Source organism: Musca domestica, unplaced genomic scaffold (assembly GCF_030504385.1).
Source record: "Musca domestica strain aabys unplaced genomic scaffold, Musca_domestica.polishedcontigs.V.1.1 14, whole genome shotgun sequence".
In the NCBI taxonomy this organism is placed as follows: Eukaryota; Metazoa; Arthropoda; class Insecta; order Diptera; family Muscidae; genus Musca; species Musca domestica.
In genome coordinates, this window is record NW_026712192.1 from 8607552 (window position 1) to 8616172 (window position 8621).

At 34.6% G+C, this 8621-nt stretch overlaps 3 non-coding genes across 3 annotated transcripts; 2 read left to right on the plus strand and 1 right to left on the minus strand.

Annotated features, from left to right (window-relative positions):
- The first annotated feature begins 1109 nt into the window (after positions 1–1109).
- TRNAS-CGA (transfer RNA serine (anticodon CGA)) lies at positions 1110–1191 on the plus strand. The gene has a single exon. It is a non-coding gene; the product is annotated as a tRNA-Ser (tRNA).
- Positions 1192–2532: 1341 nt separating this feature from the next.
- Positions 2533–2604, minus strand: TRNAG-UCC (transfer RNA glycine (anticodon UCC)). The gene has a single exon. It is a non-coding gene; the product is annotated as a tRNA-Gly (tRNA).
- Positions 2605–6447: 3843 nt separating this feature from the next.
- TRNAG-UCC (transfer RNA glycine (anticodon UCC)) lies at positions 6448–6519 on the plus strand. The gene has a single exon. It is a non-coding gene; the product is annotated as a tRNA-Gly (tRNA).
- Positions 6520–8621: the final 2102 nt, after the last annotated feature.

Sequence of the window (8621 nt, forward strand, 5' to 3'; positions counted from 1 at the left end):
TCATGTACTATATATCTCTAAAGGATTATTTCGCTACAAAAACTCTAGATTTTTTCGATGCATACGTTGAAATAAACATTTTGAAAACACCCGAATTAGATTATTTTCTGAACATTTTTTTTTTGCTATTGAAAAGAAAACACATACAAAAACAAATAAAGATGACATATTAAGCCAAGAAAATAAAAAAAAATAAAATCATATGGTATCATAGCCCTACCTTGATATCAGTGTACCATGATAGGTATTGTAAAATTGCCGTTTCCATGAGGTCGGAAAATATCCCAAATAATTGCAATAATTAACAAAATGTTTCTAATTTTTTCAGACAGTACCAATTGTCCCCGTTGTCCCTTTAAAAGCCAAAAGGGATTTTGCAGGACTCAGTTTTTTTAAATCTTTTGGTACTCGATTCACTGTGTCTAGTCATCAAATCCTCTTCATCCACCACGGCGGCAACATTTTGTGCCGACACTGCGACAATTGGTGATAACTAGAGTCTTGTTGTTCAAGATAGTAAACCGGCCGCTTTGCACCGCTGCAATACGACGGCTGCTGTTTTTATCCTAAATTACAACAACAAGAATAGCATCCGAAGTTAACGACAACGACGACGAAGAACGTACCAAATGAATGTTGAATGTGTGTGTCGGTGTCAATTAACGGCGGCTTAACATGACTTGAGGCAAAAATTGAAAACGAGCTACGAACACAAAAAACAACGATGCTGATGATAATGGGGCAAAGGGGTGAAAAAGGCAAAGAGATGAAGTAAACAAAAAAACAAGATTTATGAGCAATGACAATGACGGACATCGTTGAAAGCAAAAAGATGCTTCCATATTGCAGCGAATAAATAAAAATAATTGGCGAAAAATACCAGTGCAAAATAAAATTAGCGAAATTATTAAAGAAATCTTTGGGATTGTTTTAGAACAAAAATGTTTACCACCCTATGTTATTATGTCAGCGTAGCAAAATTTCTTACTTTTGCCGACGCACACATACACACTTACACGCAATGAATACCAGGGATTTGTGTTTTGTTTAAGGGTGACATCTGCAAAGCTATAAGTTGGTATAGGCCTTTGAACAATGTCGTAGAATAAGCAGTCGTGGCCGAGTGGTTAAGGCGTCTGACTCGAAATCAGATTCCCTCTGGGAGCGTAGGTTCGAATCCTACCGGCTGCGAAAACTTTTTTTTTCATATTTTTTTATATTTTTTTACATAAAACTTGAATTGTTGAAGCAAAATGAGACAGAACTTGATTTGTAAGTATAGAAAATTGGGTATTTGATTGATTAATTCACTACTTTATAAACTATTAACACTTATATTTTTTTTTTTGATAATCTATTTCCAGAAAGACTTTTTTTTGCAAAAACCGAAAGGTTTTTTTTCAGATAAATTAGCCTGCCAATACAGCTGGAAGGGGACAGGGTAAATCTGAGTTCAGGAAAGTGTTATTTAGTTACAGTAATCAAAAGTAAGTTTCTCTTTTTAACGCGTAGATAAAGAATTAGAGGACAGACTTGTACATATTTTATTTCAGATATGTGTCATCTCAAATACTCAAGCAACGACAAGGATATGAACTCAATCTTACAAAAACAACGGCCCGATTGCAGTTCCTGATTTTTTATTTTTTGATTTTTAATTTTTGAAAAGGAGGGTACATTCACTTTGTCATTCCGTTTGTAACATCCTTAAATATTCGTCGTAGACCCCATAAGGTATATATGTTCATAATCAGCATTAAATTGTAAGTGGATTTAACGATGTCCGTCTGTCTGTTGAAATTACGATACAGCCCACACTAATTGACGTTGAGCGCCAAAATTTAGCAGAGCAAAATGTGTCTAGGATGGTTGGTATTGAAAATGAGATATATCGGTCCACGTTTTGGTATAGCCCCCATATAAAGGTACCTCCCGATATTCGGTATTTAGATTATTTTTGCCATATTTTTTCACTGATTTGTCTAAAAATTGGTATTTGTGGGTTATAATGGGTCCTAGTTTGTGTGGCGAAACATTGTAAAAATGTTGTAAATGCTGGAGAGTATTAAAAGTTCGTTGCTTTTTAATTGTTTTTAATTAATCTCCGTTTTTTATGATTTCACCCGTCTTGTAAAGTTAAAACGGTCATTATTGAAGAATTTATGAATATTGCGGAAAATATTTGTCAAAAACTAAGACTCAGACGTAAGAGGATGAAATAGAAATACTCCTTAAAAGTTTCAGAACTTTATCAAAGGAAGAGGCGAAGTCCGTAATTCTTTTAATTTTCCTACCTCTAATGTCAGGTCAATTATTGAAATAGCCTTAGAATCGAATTGTCAAATATATTGAATATAATCATCAAAAAAACTCATTTAGAAATGCACATAGAATAACACTGGAAAATGAAACCTTCATCGGGAATAGCAGCTCTCAGGTTGTTGACATATTTATTATAAAATTAAATAATTTTTTTAATCATTTTCCTAGATTATTTTCAAGAATCCGCATTTATTGAATAAAAAAAGCATGTGCGTTGGCCGGGAATCGAACCCGGATCAACTGCTTGGAAGGCAACTATGCTGACCATTACACCACCAACGCACCTGAATATTATTTCGTTAATAACATATAAAAGCTCGTGATAGCTTTATTAATGAGCTTTCAATGTTATTATCAACAAAGCGAAAAACAACGAGCTACTATAAAGCTCCCTGCAGATACCATTTAATTTAAAAATAGTTCTCGTTGAAAAACGTATACGTTTGTATGTGTGTATATATGTGTTAAGTTGCTGGTAAAATAACGTACGTACTGTTGTTGCAAATACTCTTCGCTTTGTTTTCTTTTAAAGCGAAAAACAGTGGTTGAAAATTACGGGGTCAATTTATAATTGTGTATTAATAGGCAGAAGTTATCGTTAGACAGACTTTCAACTGGCCCAAGATTAACTTAGAGCACCGATGTAGCCAGATATGCTTTTCGAAAGTATAGGCGCATATTGCAACCGAAAGAAAAGAGATTTTCAAGCAACATTCCCTAAAAATATCAACAATTTTACTACTACGGAGGGAGCCCGGACTCCATGGGCCCCCACCCGGTATTCGGTATTTTGATGATTTTAGCCATATTTTGGAATTGGAATTGTCTAAAAATCCACACAAGTAGTTCCCTGGAAGAGAATTATATATAGGCCCAAGATATCGTATAGCCCCCATATAACAGCCCCCCCCCATTATTCGGTATTTTGATAATTTTACCCACATTTTTTTATGGAAGTGTCTGAAGTTCTATACAAGCAGCTCCTTGCGAGTACTTCATCCCCTGGAAGAGAATTGTCAATATATTGTTTTAAATTTCGTATATAAAGTTCGGAACCGTTACTATAGCTATGACATAAATTACCCATACAGGACCACGATTTCGTATATCCCCCATATAACGGGTTTCATTTGAGCTGTATTTTTTTATTTTTTCATTTTTTCAAGTTTCTTTCAAATGGTGGAGGGTATAAAAAGTTCGGTATTAAAAGTATCAATTGAACAACACGAAAAAAATTTGACAAAAACACCGAACATTTATATTCTACACCACATCGTGGTAAGGGTATTATGTCTTTGTGCATATTGTTTATAACATGGAGAAGGAAGCGCGATAGACACATGGTTGCTTTTGAGGATCTCCGTAGAATCATTTTTAGAGTCGATGTATGCATGTCAATCCGTCTGTTCGCCCGTACGTCCGTCCGTCCTCATTTATTATCCGATTGAGATTAAATATTTGTTTGGCCCAAGGACGAACCCTATCGAAAGTGATGAGAATCGGTTCAAATTTAGACATAGCTCCTATATATAACTTTAACCAATTTCGAGTTAATTGTCCTCCAAATTTCCACTATCAGTCCAAATGACGTGATTTTTGGCACATCCGACCGAATTTAGTTTAGAAACAAGTACATCAAATTTGTTGAAATTCGGTTCAGATATAGCTATAGCTTCTATATATGTGTTTTTATACGATATGGGGTTTTAAGTCTCTCACGTTCGTAATATGCACTCCACAAGAATGATTTTTTGTACCAGATATCAGATACATCTCAGAAATAAGTGTTTGAAATTTTATCAAGATCGGTTTAGATTTGGATATAGCTTCTATATATCTTTATCCGTTTTTGGGTTTATTTTGCACGAAATGGCTTACATCAGCCCAAATGGAGTGAATTTTGGCACTGCCGGCGGGATTCAGCCCAGAAGCAAGTTTTTCAAGTTTTGGTAAAAATTGGTTCAGATAAAGCTATAGCTCCTATATATATACTTCATTAGATTGGGTTTTAAAGTCCCTCACATTCGAAATATCCTCTCCACAATAATGATAACTGCTCGAAAATACCTCTGCCAAATTTTATCGAGATCGCTTCAGAGTTTTCTATACCTTAAAAATACATCTTCATTTTATTTTAGGGTTACTGTCCAAAATACATGTAATATCAACCCAAATTGGACATATTCAACAGAATTTTTCCATTTGGTGAAACTCGATCCGGTATATATATTGATCCAATAATTTTTATACCCTACAACACTATGATTGGCCCAAAAATTATGTAACACCTCGAAATATTTGTTTGCCACATAGGAAAGTATATATGGATCTTCCTATCTCGCCGAGATAAGTCGTTCTAGCTATGTATGTCCGTTCGTCCGTCTGTCGCAATTATGGCATGGATGTGGGGTTATGGTCAGAATAGAAGCCTATTGCTTTTGGAGCGGATCGCATTATATTTAAAGATTGAAATGGATCAAAAACTGAAAAAATCATGATTTTACAGTTGCTCTAAAGGTCGCAATTAAAGACCAATCGACGCGGAAGATAGCATGGGACTAGAGCTTTGGGCTGGGCAGAAACCTTCCAATTTTGTTGGTCATTGGGTAATATTTAGTGGGTAAAATAGGCCATAACATTTGTGTTAAAAACATGGTGAAATAAAAAACAAAAACTGCAACAAAGTCAAACGCCATAAATTTTAATTTTTTTAATTTTATTAAATGAAAGCAAAAAATGTCGGAAATAGCATCAAATTTCAGAATTAGTTTAGATTTGTTCGAATTGGTCACTTTTTTTACAAATTATGGCCTTCATTAACGGCCGAATGGAATGTTGCGAGCCATTTTTAGGCCACTGCGATGCGGTTTTCGATCAAGTCGCTTAATTACTTTTTGAACCATTTCTGCCGATGTTGCTGTTTTCTTCCGTACACTTCCTCGACGTCGGGCTACACTACCAGCATCACGGTAACGAGCGATGGTACGACACACAAAAGATATATTCACATTTAAAAGCTGGAGTGCTATAACTAAAGCCACTTGTGGTTTTGCAGCTAAATATAAAGAAATCTGGAAAATTCTCACCAAAATGCTTTTGTACGCTTGTAAACAATATAATGAGCTGTCACTGGTACAATTTTAACAGCTATCGGACGAGTGGCTTAGAAATGAGAATAAGTTGTTTCCAGTTTTGTCTCACCCTGCAAAAGTCAAATTTTGCATTAAACCGCGAATATTTTTAATCCCGGCGAAATCACAAATAGACGAAAATGTCAACTCTAAACGTTACGTAGATGCCGATAGTACATGCATCCGATATATACAGCGAAATATATACAATGTATGTATATATACAGAGCAAGGGGATATTAGCTACAATGCTTGTATCTCAAGAATGTCTGAACCGATTTTGAAAAATTTTGTCAGTTTAGAATGACCTCTTGGCATAAAAGGATAAAATCTAAAGAAATCGCAAAAAATATGTCAATAATGACGTTAATATAGATTTTGCAGCATTTTGTGTTATTCTTTATTTTTTCATATTTTTCGATTTTTTTTTTCAATTTGATTTAAAATATTGAAGTGTATATTTTGTAATATTTTTTCACCTTACAACACAGTTTGGGGTTATTATACACAGTAGCAATTATCATCCAATATTTACAAAAACTTTCATAAGGGTAGGCTCAGGAGAGCTAGGCCTTTTGTTTTTAAAGATCTCCGCAATATATTTAGGGGTTGAAATGGATTAACAACAAACAAACGTCCAAATAGAAACCAAAGGAAATGAAATCTCGCATGAAATTAATGTTTAGGAGAGCGGGTAGAATGGACCCCTACTTTTGTGTGAAAAAAATATCAACATTTCCATTCTACAGAAACGCTGAAAATATCTTAGAAGCGAAATACAAAATATTTATGTCGAGCTCGCACGACGTAGCCTTTGCTTAGTTGTTATTTATTAATTGAGTTTATATATGTTTTTTTTCCAAACTTGAAATTCACCCACAATTATAGTTTTCTCTTAAATGATTCGCAATACTCGTAGTCGTACTAAAGCAATAATAGCATTTATGTTAGTACAGTACGTTATATATTGAAAATTTATCCGACCGCAGCCAGGGCGTTGGTGGTGTAATGGTCAGCATAGTTGCCTTCCAAGCAGTTGATCCGGGTTCGATTCCCGGCCAACGCACACTTTTTTTTTATATATTTATATGTCTTACGAATATATAACAATTCAATCATGGACAATTTGTATGTGTATGTATCGTTTTGAATTATAAAAAAATAATTAATAAGTAAAAAAGCAGATAAGTTCGGTCGGGCTTAACTTTTTATACCCTCCACAAAAAAATCCGTCGGAAAATTTCGCTCAAATGAAACCCGTTATATGGGGGCTATTCGAAGACGTGGTCCCTCATAAGTAATTTGTGTCATAGGTTGTAGTAACTGTTTCGAACTTTATATACGATATTTCAAACAATTCCGGTGAATAACATCGCAAAAATCATTAAAAAATCGAACATCGGGAGGTGCCGAGATATGGGGGATAAACGATATCTTGGGCCTATATAGACAATTCTTTTTGAGGGGGTAATGTACTCACAAGGAACTCCCGGATTTTAAGACAATTCCATTGAAAATTTTGGCTGAAATAATCAAAATACTGAGTATCTGGGTGTACCTTTATATGGGACTATACGATATCGTGGACCTATATAGACAATTCTCTTCTAGGGGATAAAGTACTCACAGGGACTTCTTATATGGATTTGAAGACAATTCCATTGAATTGGCCCCAATATAGGGGCCATACGATATCGATATAAGTATTCACAAAGAACACCTTGTGTATATTTTCAGACAATTCCATTGAAAATCATCAAAGTATCGAATATCGGGGATACCGTTATATGTGGGTTATACGATATCGTGGACCGGTATAGTCCATCTTTGAACTTGATCTGCCTGCAGACAAAAGACAGATATATGCAAAATTTTAGCTTCCTATCTTAATTCGTTTTGACTGTAGCGTGATTACAATAGACGGACTCAGAATCCAAAATGCCAAATAAAAAAAAGAAAGTGAAAATCTCTTATATCGGGAGCCTAGAAACCAACAGTGACCACAATATCAAATTTCAGGATTCAACCTCTGTCCATGAAGTACGATTTATTACTTTTCGAACAATCATAGCACACATTCCCAAATCCACCTCCATCTCTCATAACCATATATCAACAGAGGCTACCATATCAAATTTCAAAATTCTATCCATCCTCTATCTCTTTCCTAAGACCCAATTCCAAATGTATTACCATACTTTTCGTACAGTTATCTACGTTTGCCCAAAACTACCTCCTTTCCTTAACTACAGACAACGACAGAGACATTCATAGCATCCCTTCAACCCTTCAATAATACAAAAATTTATGAGCATTTAGTACTTTTCGAACAGTTAGAACAGGCGTTTTCAAAACAATTTCCATATTTCAACCTCAGATACCAACAGTGACCTTAAAATTTTTTTTTCAGAATTTTAGGTCAGTATATTACCCGATTAACAAATTTAGTACAGGTATGGTACACATATACAAAATCAGCTCGTTTTCGCAAACACAGACACCAAAAGTAACACACATATCACATTTCAAGATTTCAGCTTTATTATTCATCCAATACAAACTTTAGTACTTTTCGTACAATTATAGTACACATTTCTAAAGCCATCTCCATATTTAAAATTCAGATACCAACAATGACCTCAATATAAAATTTGAGGATTTCAACCCTATCCCTTCATCCAATACCAAATTTTGTATCATTTAGTACTTTTCGTAAATATTTAGGATGCATTTTCAAAACCACCTCCATATATCAATTCCAAATTTTAACAATGACCTCAATATAAAATTTGAGGATTTTAAGGCTATCCCTTCACCAACACAAATTTAGTACTTTTCGTGCATATTTAGGATGCATTTTCAAAACCACCTCCATATCTCAATTCCAGCTCCTAACAATGAACTCAATATAAAATTTGAGGATTTCAACCCTATCCCTTCACCCATCACCAAATTTAGTACTTTTCGTACAAATATGGTACAACTTTCATAACCACGCCCATATTTGAACTACAGACACCCAAAGTGACATCTATAACAAATTTGGAGATTCCATCTTTATCCTTTCACCGAATGCTGAATTTAGTACCATTTAGTACGAAAAGTACAAACATAGTACACATTTTCAAAACCAACCCCATATCTTAGCCACAACTCCATACTTATATC